The sequence below is a fragment of the Canis lupus genome, chromosome 35 (genome assembly GCF_003254725.2).
Source record: "Canis lupus dingo isolate Sandy chromosome 35, ASM325472v2, whole genome shotgun sequence".
Taxonomy (NCBI): domain Eukaryota; kingdom Metazoa; phylum Chordata; class Mammalia; order Carnivora; family Canidae; genus Canis; species Canis lupus.
In genome coordinates, this window is record NC_064277.1 from 20,099,310 (window position 1) to 20,115,694 (window position 16,385).

Genomic DNA, 16,385 nt, shown 5'->3' on the forward strand with positions numbered 1-16,385 from the left:
CTGGTTAGTTTATATGGTAACTAATTTAATGTTTTGAAGAGGTGTCATACAGTGATTTGTACAGCAGCTGTACCATTTTATATTTCCACCAGTAAGGTATGAGGCTCTAATTTTTCCATATCCTCCCTAATACTTGTTATTCTCTTTTCTATTTTAGTTTTTATTTTTATTATTTTCTTAAGATTTTATTTATTTATTCATGAGAGACAGAGAGAGAGAGGCAGAGACATAGGCAGAGGGAGAAGTAGGCTCCCTGTGAAGAGCCTGATGCGGGACTCAATCCCAGGACCAGGATCACTACCTGAGCCAAAACCTGTCTGCTTTTGGCTCAACCACTGAGCCACCCAGGCATCCCTCTATTTTAGTTTTTAATTATAGTCATCACAGTGGGTATGAGGTGGTATCTCATTGTAGTTTTGATTTGCATTTCCTTGATGATGAGTGATGTTGAGCACCTTTATATGTGCTCGCTAGCCATTGTATATCTTTTTTTGGAGAAATGAATCTGTTCAGGTCTTTTGCCCACTATTAAATTGTGTTGTTAATCTTTTTATTAAGTTTTAAAAGTTTTCTTTTTGTATATTCTGGATACCAGACCCTCACTGATATGTGATTTGCAAATATTTTCTCCTGTTCTGTGGATTGTCTTCACTTTCTTGATAGTGTCCTTTGAAGCACAAAGGTTTTTAATTTTTATGAAGTCCAATTTGTTTGTTTGTTCTTTTGTCATTTATGCTTTTGGTATCATGCCTAAGAAACCATTGCCTAATCCCAGGTCAGATACATTTTCTATACGGTGTGAGGTAGGGTTCCAACTTCATTTTGTTTTCTGTTGCTAGAATTAAATGTCTTTGCAGAATAGCAGAATGATTACAAACTCAGGTGCTAGAGTCCAACTGCTGTACTGTAAAACAATCCCTCTTCTTAAGTTACTAGTTGGGTGATCTTAAGGAACTTCCCTAATTTCTCCATGTTTCGCCATTCTCATCTATAAAAGGGACAGAGTAGTAACTATTTCACTTGTGTTCATTAAAATTAAATTATAGGGGCACTTGGATGGCTTAGTTAGTCAAGTGTCTGACTTCAACTCAGGTCATGATCTCAGGGGTCCTGGGATCGAGCCCCACATCAGGCTCCTCACTCATTGAGGAATCTGCTTGTCCCTCTGCCTCTCTCTGACCCCCACCCCCACTCATTCTCTCTCTCAAATTAATAAGATCTTTTTAAAAGTTTTTAAAAAAAATAAAATCATAGAGTTATCATAAGAACAGAGTCTGTACATAAAAAGTGCTGATGTATTGATTATTACTTATAATCATTACTGGCTCCGTGAACATTTAGAACTGTCTCATTGTCTCCTCTGGGTGCATGTTTTCAATCGCTGACTTGATAAGTGTCTTATAAAGAATACGCTTTAACAGATAGATTTTAATGTACCTTGAATGTTCCAAGGGGATTGGATGTGGGCTGAATTTGTAGCTGTATTTCACCCCTAAAAGAAGCAAAGTATTTGGCAAAAGGCATTTCCAATCTTTTACAGAACTTCACACAAAGAGACTAAAGCATGGTGAAAGTATAGTTTGCTAGTAACAAAATACTGCAAACTGGATGTTGTAAACAACAGCAATTTATTTTTTTCACATTTCTAGAGCCTAGAAGTTTGTCTTTAGTTTCATCTTTTATCCTTTTTGGTGTCTTCAACCCTCACCCCCCACAATACCCTCCTTTCCCACCCCTAGACTTCTCTGGGGGCCATTCTTCTCCCCCAACTAGCATCATTTTGATCACATGGAAAATTAGAGACAAAAACCTAATGCTTGCTAATATTCAAGCAACCTAAAATGTTGCATGTCTATCCAATAATGGGCTTCTTACCCAAGTAGTACCACCAAACTATCAACTATGTGTATTTGATTCCCAATGGGAAGAAGCTCTGGAAACCCAACGGTATTCATAAAAAAGGATGCCAGCTCTGATTTGATTTTCAGCATCCTGCCAAGAGAGCGATCCTCTGCTACCCGTTGTCCACCAGTGCTTCCTGCAAAACTAAGCCTCATGTTCCAGGGTTTGATGTGGCCCTTATGACCTGTCTCTGCTGGCCCCCACCACATGGGTGAGTTCTGGTAGCAATCAGAAGTTACTTCTTCCAGGAGTGGTACCTACTGATGTAGAAGCAAAGGCAATGGTTAACTGTAAAACTGGCATATTTGCTGTGAAACTCAGGCATTTGCAACAAGCCAGTGAAGGAAATGCTTTGGAGAGAAACACATTTTTGTTACCTCTCTAATCATCTCATAGAGGCAACTAACTGCCTTCTATAGAGCATCATTCCTACTGAGATGAAAGGTCCTTAATTCGGGTAGTTTGTGGAAAACAGTTACCAGGAAACTTTCAGCTCACATAATGAGAAGCTTCCAGGTAATTTAGAATTACTTGTTTTCTAATGTGAACTCTGTATTCTTAAAAAGGAAAGACAAGGGTTTAGCATTTCCTGAGATTGGCTTCACCTAATTAATACACAGTCGCTAACTTCAACTAGGGGAGCGGGCAGGGGGTAAAAGTGTTGCCTTAGGGAGACTTTCGTCAAATGGAGAATTCAAAAAAGTCATTCCTTTTGAGCTTAAAGCCATTAACTCCTCTAGTAACCAACTGTGAGAGTTATGTTTGAGCTTGTCTCGAAAATTACTTTAAAAAAAAGGAGCAGACAAGGGGCTGCTGACTTGGCTGCCAGTTTATTTACACGTCTTAAGCAAGAAGCTGCATATACTTGTTTTAAGATCTGTTTGGAATACTACTGGCACTCCCCAGAAATCTTGTAGAAAAGCCCGTCTATGTCAGAATCAGCACCTGCTGCAGTGTGGGTCAGGCTGAGAAATTGTTACAGACCCTAAATAACTCATTTCTTCTTTTTTTCTTCAGTAAAAGTAATATTCAAATATGTGTTCTTATATATGCAATCAGTTGAGTGGATCAAATTAAAAGAAATTCTTTTACAACAGGCTATCTGGTACCTTGTTCAAAATGTGGCAGCTCATCAGAGCACTGTTAGGTCTGTTGGATCTTATTCATTTTGATGAACATGAGGAAGGGACAGAGAAATCCAATTGTCATAGTATGGAGTGGGGGGCATTTTAGTTTGTTAGGGCTGATGTAACAAAGTACCAGAGGCCAGGTGCCTTAAAGAACAGAATTTATTTTCTGGCCATTCTGGAGGCTGGTGAGTCTAAATAAAATCAAGATGTCAGCAGGGTCAGTTCCTTGTGAGACTGTGAGGGAGACTCTGGAGCTGGCCTCCCTCCTTAGCTGGTGGATAACTATCTTCTAAAAAAATAAAAAATAAAAAAAATAACTATCTTCTCCCTGTGTTTTCCCTCTATGAGTATGCCTATAGATCCAAATTTCTCCCTTTAAAAGGACACCGGTCCTATTAGATGAGGGCTCATCCTAATGATCTCATTTTAACTTGATGACCTCACATAAGGTCACATTCTAAAGTAGTGGATGTTAGGACTCCAACATATGCATTTCTGGGGCACAACATTCAACCCACAATTCTGGAGGTGAAAAGGTGTGGCATTTAGTGAAAACCCATGTAGGAACCACACACTGCTGTAAAGGCACTGATCCCTGGTAGCCTCACTGATACACTCAGTAGACTAACAAACACTTTCAGGGTCTCAAAGACAAACCTTCTAGAAGTGGTCAGACTAAGGCTGCTGTGTTCCATGAACTAATACACAAAAGTATCCGGTACCCTTTGGAAAGACTCTCACCAAAAGGTATAAGCAGTTAAAAGACTCGATATCTGGAGGACCATCACATTAATTGTCAGAGACAAGTAACTTATAGATCAATACCTCGTTCACTGATTTTTCATTCTGGATAAATGAGCTTCCTGGGTTTCAAATTGTGCTGTGGCCCATTTCATTTTTATCCGGAGGGTGCCGAGAATAATGCGTCTTTAGCATTGAGTCATGAAGACAGTTTTAATGATACTTTGTTAAGGTGCCATGCTTTGGCAACTGATTGATTTGCTTTCTTAAAATTTGGATTAGTTTGGGCATGTCACTTCACCTCTCTTTTTCCTGGTCTATAACATGGCTTAAAAATACCCGCTTCATAGAGTTGGAGAGTCAGATGAGGTGATGTGGGTAAGCTCCCAGTTTGGGACCTGGCCCATAGTCAGTGCTCAATAAATGGTAGTTTCTACAACATGATTATTGTATTTTATATCATTATACACTACAGCTGTGGATCGAGGCCAGGTCTTCAGTGTCCACAGAACAAGAGCAGGAAGGAGGGCCACTTGTCATGAAGAGGAGTCTTTATAAGCAGGGTGACGCTGAGGAGGACATGCTAGAGGCTTGTGATGTGACCCATGCTTTCCACATCCTATCCATCTCTGGAAACCACAGAAATCACAGGATCCTTGATATCACTAGATTTCCTTGTGCAAGTTGGCATGACATGAAGCTTGGCACAAGTCTGGTATTGAGTTTGGGGTAGAGACAGAGAGTCAAAAGGGAGCAGAGACAGAGGAATCTATGAGTAAATAGGATCTGAAAATCACAGTGTTAAGCCCTGCAATCACCTCTGAATAAATGAATGTGTGAGTAAATGAAGCCCACGTGGTTTGAGATATGATTGTCTACAGATAGAAAAATCAGAAAACTGTGCAGCCTGGTTGCTTTCAGCATTCTTCAATATAATTAATCTTTTGCTTAATTACCAGTTTTTCCTTCCTAGAGCCCATTTTCTTGGCCTTGCTTTAGATCTCCTGGTTGTTTGGCCACTGGCTTTTTTTTTTTAAATCCAAATAATTAATCTCTTTGTGATTTTTTTTTTTTTTTTTTTTTTTTTTGCCATACAGTATGTGCAGCTATGCCTTTTGCTTCCTCTAAACTTCTGGCTACTTGTGATCACTTATAGTCCAGGTGGGGAGACACTGCTTAATGGAGAAGTTCACCCAGCAGACAGTTCGACGCTACCTAAAATCTTTCTTTAAGCCATGTTCCCAGCCTCATTTACCATTATCCTTTACAATAAACCCTCTATTTAGGGCACATAGTGACTTACTGACCCTGAATTCCCATTTTCCATGTTGGTTTGTCTCTCTACAATCATACTACACACACACACACACCTTCCCACTCAATACACACATGCAAAACTAGAGTCTCCAAGGTCCACTAAAAAAATATCACCCCTGCCCTCCCAAGAAGAAACAGCTCCATGAGTTCTCCCATCGGCATTTTCATCTGATGCCATCACACACCTTGTCTAATAGTATTCTCAGCTGCACTCTGTTTGCATGGTGAAACTGTGGCTCTCCTCTCCTGGGAGCCTGGCTCACTGACTGACATAGAAGGGAAGCCTAGTATAGGTTTCCATGAAGGTGTAAACTAATGAGTGGAAGTGAATAGCAACAGGAAAAATCCAAAACATCAAATAACCCGAAAATAATCTATATGTTACTTTGGAATGTATTTTATGCACACACTCAGGGAACATCAAACACAAAACTTCAAATACAGCAATGAAGCCAGCCTGTGCAGATCCCAGTTGGGTGAGGTGGCCTGGAAAAAGGGTGGGAATCCCAACAGGAAGGGAGGAACCCCTTACCAGCCAGCTGCCCTTCCCTAGCCTCAGTGACTTATCTAGAAATCAGAGAGACTCCAAATGGCTCAAAGCTCAAGGGCACAGGGCTGGGTAATTAATAAATGATTGTAACGCCTGCAGAAACGGAAGTTCTGAGAAAACACTAAATCATAATGATACAAAAATAAGCATCTTTCATTTTCTTCTTTAAAATGGAAATGGCATAGTTTTTTTAAAAAAAATCTAAAAGGGGTTCAAGAAACAGCAGAAAGTTTAACAGGGAGATGCACCAAATGATCATGCAAACCCATTCAGTGTTCTAAATGCAATTATAGTGCTGACCATCAGCCCTGGAAACAAATTACAGTAGCTAATAACAGCAATTAGGATGTTTTTAGAAAATCACTTGGAAGCAAAATTGTCAACAAAAGACCACTCAAATATAGCTGTAAACAGCTTAAATAAGAGAATAATGCGGTGACCTCTGCCCCAAGTGACATGAAGAAGATATAAACCACATGCAGGGTCCCAAGGAACTGTCTTCCAAGTGATTACGGACATTTGTTTTTAACCTCAATCTTTGGGGGCCCTTCTCAATGTGGTGGAGCGCCAAGTGCCCTTGAACATTTCTGCTGCCTGCTAAGTCTTATCCTGGTTCGCTCATCTACTCTGGATAATTCTCCCCTTCTCCTCTCTTTTGCATTTTTTGTTATCTTTGGCATTCATTTTTGAAAAACATGCGCCTCACTTGGAACAAATCCACTAAAGCAAACAACCTTAAAACTTTCCAAACAGCCCTGACTGTTGCGATCCACAGGCAGCCGCCTCCTGGGGCTCATGGTGCTTGCGGGGATCCTGGTGGGAGAGCCGCTTGTTGGCTCTAATAGAAACTGACATTTACATATCTCAATATTAATTCCCCGGAGGCTGGGCCGGCTCACGTCTGCGATAAGCAAGGGGGGGCGGTGCAGAGTAAAGAGGAGAGAGGGCTGGGTAGAGAAGGGAATGGAAAGGAAGACAAGCCTTGAGATTGAAAAATGTTCTCTGTTAGCGCTTCATTAATAACAGAGCAACATAAGGAGCGAGGTCCTTTCATAAATTGTCACTTTTTTTCATTTATTTATTTATTTATTTATTTATTTATTTGAATTTTATTTATTTTTATTTTTATTTATTTATATTATTTTATTTCTTTTATTTCATTTATTGCCTGTTGAGGAAGAGTGAGCGATTCCTTGCAGGGATGTGTGTGTATGTGTGTGCACGCATGTGTATTCATGTGCACGAGTGTGTATGCATGTGCGCATGTGTGTTAAGGCAAAACAACAAACAAATAATTTAAAAAGAAAGCATATTATGTGGAATTCTTTCCAAAATGTGTATCCCACATGCTCTTCTGACTAGATAGCCTCCCAAGTAGGGTAAGTGTGTTGCTATTGAGAGCTCCAATGTCATTATTAGAGCCAACTGCCATAGAAAATGCTGGAATATAGTTATGCTTGGCATAACTATATATATATATATATATATATATATATATATATATATATATATATATATATACTATAACTTGGTAAATAGTTTTCAGGACATTTTGGTCCACTTTGGAGGGGTTTTCTCTACCTCTGGACTTGATGGTCAGGCTGGCAGATGTCTTTTTTTTTTTTTTTTTTTTTTTGCAACCCCATCTACTTTTCAATTCCTTGCTTTTCACATTCTGTGGACTAGAAATTCTAGCTTGTTCAAATTGTGGCAAGAGTAAACCTATCTGGCTGTAAGTACCTGTGAATAAAGCATATGGGTTTTGACAGTCCTTTTGCTTGCAAGAATTTTTACTTTTGCTTTTACCTGTTTCCTGACCAGATTCCAGAGATTTGAGCTGATTACATAAGTGGGGTATCACTGAAATTAATAAAAGGTGAATTTATAGCATAGAATTTAGGCACCTGATAGAGATTTAAATGAAATGTTCAGATTACATGTAACTTTATTTATATCAATTCTTTGGCCCTTAATTTTATATCTTCAGGAATATATAATACATTAAAATCACATCATTTTGATTAATTTAATTGGTAAATTGTCCACTAATAGAACTGAGATAATTTTATTTGTTATACAGAGGAAAGAAACAAACAGAAGTCCTATAATGCTATTGCCCTAATATAAACATACTTTGCATCTGGGTATATAGTTGACCTTTGAAAAATGTGGGGGTTAGTGGAGCCAACCCCCCCGGTCAAAGATCCACCTATAACTTTTGACTCCCTAAAAACTTAACTGCTCATAGCCTACTGAGACCAGAAGATTTACCAATAACATAGTCAATTAACACGTTTCATGCTATATGTATTGTATACTGTACTCTTACAATAAAGTAAGATAGAGAAAAGAAAATGTTATTAGGTCATAAGGAAGAGAAAATGCATTTACAGTGCGTACTATAAAAAACCGGGTAAATGGATTCACACAGTTCAGACTCTTATTGTTCAAGGGTCCACTGTACTTCCTTAGATATTTTTCCTATGCATGCTTTTGCAAATAGAGTTGTACTATGATCCTCTATATAAGTTTATATTCTGTTTTTAAAATGTACTTTTAGGGGCATGTGGGTGGCTCAGTTGGTTAAGTGTCTGCCTTCAACTCAGATCATGATCCCAACTCAGATCTGGATCCTGGGATCCAGCCATGCATGGCGCTTCCTGTTCAGCAGGGAGCTGCTTCTCCCTGCTTCTCCCTCTGCCTCCTGCTCCCTCTGTTTGTGCTCTCTCTCTCTCTCTCTCAGTCAAATAAAGGAATAAAATCTTTTAAAAATGTACTTTTAATGACTACAGGATATTCCACTGAGCTGCTATAATATGATTTTTTAATTATTTATTTTATTATTCTACATAGAACTCCCAATTACATATAAAACATCCTAAATGCTCTTTTCTTTGAGATAGTCATATACTGTTTTATTGAGACCCACCTGCCCCTTCTGAAATGAGTTTAGTCTGTTTCTAATTCACTAGAGAAAAGTTTAGAATATATTTAAATTTTTACTATTATAACAACCCTGCAATGAACACCTTCCTGAACATAATTTTGTTTGCTTGATTGATTATCTTGGAGTTATATCTTTTGGAGTCCCAGAAATGGAAATACGTAAAAAAAAAACTACAGCAATTTAGAACCAAATTTTGGAAAAGGAGCATTCAGGATGACTCTTGGTGGTCACAGACAAAAGCTGATAGCAACAACGAAGCCAGTGGGCATGAAGCCTGGAGATGAGAGTTATTGGGCTAGGGAAACGTGTTTCATTTCTCAAGCACACATATTGCTGTACAATGGTAACAAGGGACTTGCAGTGTTTTAAATAAGATAACGTGTAAAGTATATACGTACCGTGGCAACATTTCACTTGTGTTCAGGTTGAGTCTTGGGAGGGAAAAAGGAAAAGAACTAGCCTGAGTAAATCCTTAGAAGAGTGTTCATCCAGAAAGAACTTCTACCCTAAGGCAAATTAGCAATTGTCTTACACTCTGTCTTTCCTGGATGTCATCTAAATGCACTGGGATGATCTGGGCAAGTAAGAGAAGATCCAAATAAAAGCTGAAATGGGAAGGGGTTTATTATTTCATTTGACAAAAATCCATAAGTAATAATAATATTAATCATAATTAACGAATTAACATTAAGAACTAAGTTCCAGGTATTTATCCTATGCTCTTAGGGTGCATTAGCTCATTTGCTACTTTATATAAGCCATATAACATATTCCCAACTTGAGATGAGGCAACTGAGACATGGTGAGTTTAATAATTTACTAAAGATTACACAGATATTAAGTGTAACCTAGTAGGTGGGAGATTCAGAACTTAAACCCAAGCCATCTAGCTCTAGATCCTACTCTTTCAAGTATTACAGTAGGGCTATTCTCAGTTAGTTCGGTGATTCCATAACTTTGTAAGGGACGGAAAACACCACTTCGACCATACCAGTTGATTTACAGTTGGTGTGCCTTCTGATTGCTTGCTGCCTAGGGTGTATTGGTTTTAAATATTTGGTATCACCCCTGGACCTAGGTAATCCCCAGCTTTCTACTTTGCTGTCTTCATCACATCAACAGTGTCTTTCTTCATGGTTGAGGGAAGCTTATTAATTTGAAGGATCACATTCGAGTTCAATGTCCAGCAAAGAGGAGTTAAACATTTTCCTTCTTTCTTAGAATTTGTTACTATTTAACTTCTTTTTAAGATTTTATTTAATTAATTAATTAATTAATTTGAGAGAGAGAAAGTGTATGCATAAGGAGGAGCAAAGGGAGAGTGACAAGCAGACTTCATGCTAAGTGTGGAGCCCAATGCAGGGCTCAATCCCACGACCCCGAGATCTTGACCCAACCTGAAACCAAGAGTCAGATGCTCAGCTAATTGAGTGACCCAGGCACTCTACTATTTAACTTCTTAAAAATCATAACATACATACACACACAAATCTTAAATGTTCAGCTTGATATTCATCTTGATGAATTTTTATCCTAATACCCAATTAATCACCACACAGGGCTATAGATCATTACCAGTGCTTCATATCCCCTTCAAGATTCCTATGGTTTTTCTGATAAAATCCAACAATTTTCTTAAGCATATTAACCAGAATTACTTTTCATTTATTGTTTGATAACTACAATAACTTGATCGCCAATCATCCTCAGGTTTATGAATAGTATCTGTTTCTTCTTTTGGTTTTTGTCATTTGATCCTATCTGTTCATATACTGGTAATTTTTTTAATTGAATGTCAGACATTGTGTATGAAAGATTGTAAGGCTGGGGTGCCTGGGTAGTACAGTCAGTTAAGCATTCAACTTTTGGTTTCAGCTCAAGTCTGATCTAACGGTCATGAGATCAAGTCCCACATTGGGTTCCACACTCAGCACAGAGTCAGCTGGAGTTTCTCTCTCCCTCTTCCTCCCCCCCTCAAATAAATAAATCTAAAAACAGAAAAAGAAAAATTGTAAGGCTCTGGCTGATGGTATTATTTCTATCCAAAGATTTCATTCTATTCCGGAAGACAGAGAGGCTTTTTGCAGATCAACTTGATCTAGTTGAGCATGAGTCTTAGACTTTGTTCGGCTTGATATGTTAATGGTTTTCTCTTACTCCCATGGTAGAGTCCTCTGAGTCTCAGTGGTAACCAGGCCCTTCAATCTTTTTAGGCCCCCAAAATCTGTCCATCCTCTTTGGAAACTCCCAAGTCCCAATATTTTCTAGTCCAGCAAGATTGTCCTTGTCCACAGCCTTCAGTTTTTTTGCCTATCTTTATTTTCTATACCATTACTAGGTAGAAGTACAGGCAAATGTAGAGCTTCTTTCAGTATGTCTTCTCTCTACAGGATTCTGGCCACTCAAGTCCTGTGTGCCTTAGTTGCCCTTTTGTGCCTTTCAATAGTTGGTTCAAATATATTTTTTAAAGATTTATTTATTTATTCATGAGAGACAGAGAGAGAGAGGCAGAGACACAGGAAGAGGGAGAAGCAGGATCCCTGTGGGGAGCCTGATGCAGGTACTCGATCCCAGAACCCTGGGATCACACCCTGAGCCAAAGGCAGATGCTCAACCTCTGAGCCCAAGTGTTCCAATTGGTTCAAATATTTTATCCAGCTTTGATAATGAATAAATCTATCCAGAATGCTCTTAGCAGAATTCCTCTTAAATCCCAATGGCAGGGATTGCCTAAAAGAGTGAATAACAAGGGGCATGAGACCATCATACACAGTTTAGACCAACTTGGGCACATGGAAAGGTGAACACGAGCAAAATCAAGATTCTGCCAGATAAAAGTGGCAGAAACTGGGATTCCGTATTATTTATTTCTATGATGATGGATTTTCTTATAAAGGACTATCACCTATTTAAGTAGCATGGGCTCTCCATAACTTCAATCTTCTCCAGAAAGACCTGCCTTCTGATTTAGACTCTCCTTTTCTGCCTTAATTTACAAGCTGCTTTGGATCCATTCTCTACCTCTCTCCATATCCTTCCTCAATCTTTATATATATATATATATAATTGGAGTTCGATTTGCCAACATATAGTATAAGACCCAGTGCTCATCCTGTCAAGTGCCCTCCTCAGTGCCCGTCACCCAGTCACCCCATACCCCACCCGCCTTCCCTTCCACTACCCCTTGTTTGTTTCCCAGAGTTAGGAGTCTCTCATGTTCTGTCTCCCTCTCTGATATCTCCCACTATTTTCTCTCCTTTCCCCTATAATCCCTTTCACTATTTTTTATATTCCCAGTATGAGTGAAATCATATAATTGTTGTCCTTCTTCGACTGACTTACTTCACTCAGCATAATATCCTCCAGTTCTATCCACATTGAAGCAAATGGTGGGTATCCTCAATCTAAAGTGTATCTGTAATCTAGATATGAAGCACTTGATTTTAAGTGACATTTCCCTTTTCTAAATGAAATATAATTGACACACAATGTAACTTAGTTTCAGTTGTACAACACAATGATTCAACAACTCTATGCATTATACTCTGCTCACCAAAAATGTAGCTACTGTCACCAAAATGCTATTACAATACCATTGACTGTATTCCCTATGCTGTACTTATCATCTCTGTGATTTACTTATTTTATAACTAGAAGTTTATAACTTTTAATTCGCTTTATCTATTTCACCCATCGCTCCTACCTTTTCTCTGGCAGCCATCAGTTTGTTCTATGTAAATGTCTGCTTGGTTTGTTTCTTTATTTTTGTTTTTTAGATTCCACATGTAAGTGGAGTCATGTGGTATTTGTCTTTCTCTGTCTGACTTATTTCACTTAGCATAACACCCTGTAGGTCCATCCATGTTGCAAATGGCAAGGTATATTTTTTTATGGCAAAGTAATATTCCACTAAATATATACAGCACATCTTCTTTACCCATTCATCTATCAATGGACACATGGACTGCTTCCATATCTTGGCTATTGTAAACAATACTGCAATAAACATAGGAGTGCATATATATTTTCAAAATAGTGTTTTCATTTTCTTTGGGTAAATACCCAGTAGTGGGATTATTGGATCATATGATAATTCTATTGTTTAATTTTTTTAGAAACATCCATACTGTTTTCCACATTGGCTATACCGGCTTGCATTCCCACCAACAAGGGTCCTTTCTTTCCACATCCTGACCAACATTTGTTATTTCTTGTCTTTTAATACTGGCTATTCTATTAGGAGTGAGGGGATGTCTCACTGTGGTTTTATTTGCATTTCCCTGATGATCAGTGACCTGGAGCTTCTTTTCATGTAGCTGTCGGCCATCTATGTAAAGATATCTATTTAAGTTGTCTGCCTTTTTAAATTAGGTTATTTGGGTGTTTTTGGTTTTGGTTTTGGTTTGGTGTCAAGTTCTATAAGTTCTTTATATATTTTGGATGCTAACCCTTTATCAGATATGTCATTTGCAAATTATCTTCTCCCATCCAATAAATTGCTTTCTCTTTTTATTGATGGTTTCCTTTCCTGTGCAGAAGCTTTTTATTTGGGTTTAGTCCCACTAGTTTATTTTTGCTTTTGTTTCCCTAGCCTGAGGAAATACATTCATAAATATGTTGCTAAGACCAATGTCCAAGAGATTACTGCCTAAATTTGCTTTTGGGGGTTATGGCTTTAGGTCTCATACTTAGGCCTTTAATCTATTTTGAGTTTATTTTTATATATGACATAAGAAAGCCATCCAGTTTCATTCTTTTGCATGTAGCTGTCCAGTTTTCCCAGCACTATTTATTGAAGAGACTGTCTTTTCCCCATGGTACGTTCTTGCCTCCTTTGTCAAAGATTAATTGACCATAAAAGTGTGGGTTTATTTCTGGGCTCTCTATTCTATTCCTGATCTGTGTGTCTATTTTTGTGCCAGGACCATCCTGTTTTGATTATTAAAAATTCAATTTTCTTATGTGAAACCCAAAAAACATTTAAAATTCTACTAAAATTAAAATGAATTGCAACACATGGAAATAATACACTTTTCTTCTGGATACTAGTACTTCCAAAAAGTATTTTAAAATATTCTATTGGAAGTTTAAAATATAGAATCTATGTGAATTATTTATAATTGGTTGTATGTATATTCTTTTTAAAAAAATACTTGGCTACTATAGGATGTTTGAAAAATTACAGAAATGCACAAGGAAGAAAAGAAAATTAACCTTAAACTCATCATTTTGGGATATCCCTTATTCACTTTTTGGGGAATATCCATCTGATACTCTTTTCCTGTGTGTGTGTGTGTGTGTGTGTGTGTGTGTGTGTGTGTGTTTAAAACTCATTAAGGGGTGCCTGGGTGGCTCAGTGATTGAGCATCTGCCTTTGGCTCAGGTCATGATCCCGGGGTCCTAGGATGGAGTCCTGCATCAGGCTCCACATCAGGAGCCTGCTTCTCCCTCTGCCTATGTCTCTGCCTCTCTCTGTGTGTCTCTCATGAATGAATAAATAAAATCTTAAAAAATAAAAATAAGACCCATTAAAATGGTTCTGGCATGGATCATTTTCAAAAAATTTTTAGTATTTATTGACTTTTTCTTTAAGATGAAGATAAAAACTACAGTATTTGATTATCTGAATATGAGAGCTTTCTATTTAACGGCAACTATAAAAATATAATCCTTAAAATACTTTTGATAATATTTTTCTCCAGTTAAGCCATATGACCACACATACTTTGAGTTTTGAAGAAAATAAAGATAAAACAAGTGTTATGAGTTCAGTAATAATGAAAACAAACAAGGAATTCAAGAATAATCTGTCAGATTTCACACTGTTATGCCTACAACTTCACAGCAAACATCTGAGATTAAATTGTGACATTTCCACACTGAGAATCCAGAGCCCTAAACCCTCCTTCTGTTTTATTTCACTAATATTTGGAGAATGTTGGTGGTCTGGTATGAGAAGAACCTGAGTAAGGAAATAGCCAACACTGGGGAATAGTGGAGGAAAAGTAAAGCATGATTTCCTTCCTTCTACCAGAAAATATAGCTGCTCAGCCAAGATTGGTCTCTTCTTGTGCCAGACCATTTATTGGGGTACAAAAAGAAAATATTAACATATTATTTTCATTTCTTCATTAAAAATTACATTTTCTGTTTATCTTATATATTATATTAGTTCATGTACATAATTTATAAATGCATAAGTATATGTTTTTGGGGGTTAACTAAAATTTTGTGTATATTTATACACAAAATGGGCATGTATCTTTCAAAGGTTTTTTTAAAAGATTTTATTTATTTATTTGAGAGAGAGAACAGAGTGAGAGAGAGAGAGAGCATGAGGTGGGAGGAGGAACAGAGGGAGAGGGAGAAGCAGACTCCCCACTGAGCAGGGAGCCCAACGTGGGGCTTGATCTCAGGACTCTGAGCTCATGACCTGAGCCGAAGGCAGACGCTTAACTGTCTGAACCACCCAGACACCCCTCAAAGATTTTTTAAAAGATTTTTATTTAATTTTGAGAGAGAGTGAGAGCAGGGCTGGAGTCAGAAGGAGAGAATCTCAAGTAGACTCCTCACTGAGTGCAGAGACCTATGTGGAGCCCAGTCCCACAACTCCTGAGATGATGACCTGAGCCGAAATCAAGAGTCAGTCACTCAACTGACTGAGCTGCTCTGGTGCCCCTGAAGGTTTTTTTCAAATATCTTTTTCATGATAGAAATATACAATCAAAACATTTGGAGATCACTGATTATATTCTCTCAAAATCACTTCTTTACTGGGGTCTTGCAAGAGCTTTTAAGTGGTAGAGAATCAAATCCTCCCTGGAAAAATGCACTGTTTAAGATTGTTTTTGATGACTGAACTAATTGCTGAATGGAGTCTGGCCAAGGAAGAGGACCTTTTTCCTTAATCCCTCCCATGTACTAATTAAGAATCAATTCATTTAAAAAAAAAAAAAAAAGAATCAATTCATTTACTCATCTAGCATTTATTTAGCACCACTCTGTCAAACACTGCTCTGAGCACAGTGAAGGAAAAGGTGAGGACATGGTTTAGACAATAGTCTGTCGTTCATGGAAAAGTGAGACTGTGGTAGAAGTATGGGCTTGGTGCTGTGGGAGCGCAGAGGAGGGCTTCTTTATTCAGGTCCAGGCTCCAACTGGAGTTGATTTTCATAGGTTAGGAAGTACGGGCCTGTCCTGGTTATGCAACCAAACAGCCATGCTGGTATGGAAAGTATTTGGTCTGTTGGAGAAAGAAAATATTTCCAGGAGGTTGGATCCCAGGGTCTTCAGAGTGGGACTGGAAAGAAGATCATAAATGTTCTTGGATATCATGCAAAAGAATCTGAGCAACAGCCCTCAAGACTATTCTTGCCATCCCTGTTTTTATATATGAAGAAACTGGGCCTCAGAAAAGTTCAGTAATAACATGGATGTCAAGCAGAGCTGGCCTCTAATCCAACATTCTTTATACCTTTCAACTTGTAACTCTTAGAAATGTAAAAACAAAAATGCAGTATAAAATGCTTTTCTGCGTTATTGGTTAAATGTCATGTGGGTTTACTAGAGGTAAGTTGAAGCACCTGATAGGACTTAGCAATTGTATTATCGGTTCTTTTAAATCAATAGGTTTGAAAACTTGCTACAGTGCTCACAACTGTGGTCATTAAAGCATAATGACAGACTGAAATATATGTGCCTCCAGATCTCTGGTGTCTGAAGAGTGCCTGTGCCATGGCAGGTGCATAATAAATGCAAAGGGGGAGAAAAGATTTATTTTCTTTCTAGAATAAAGTAA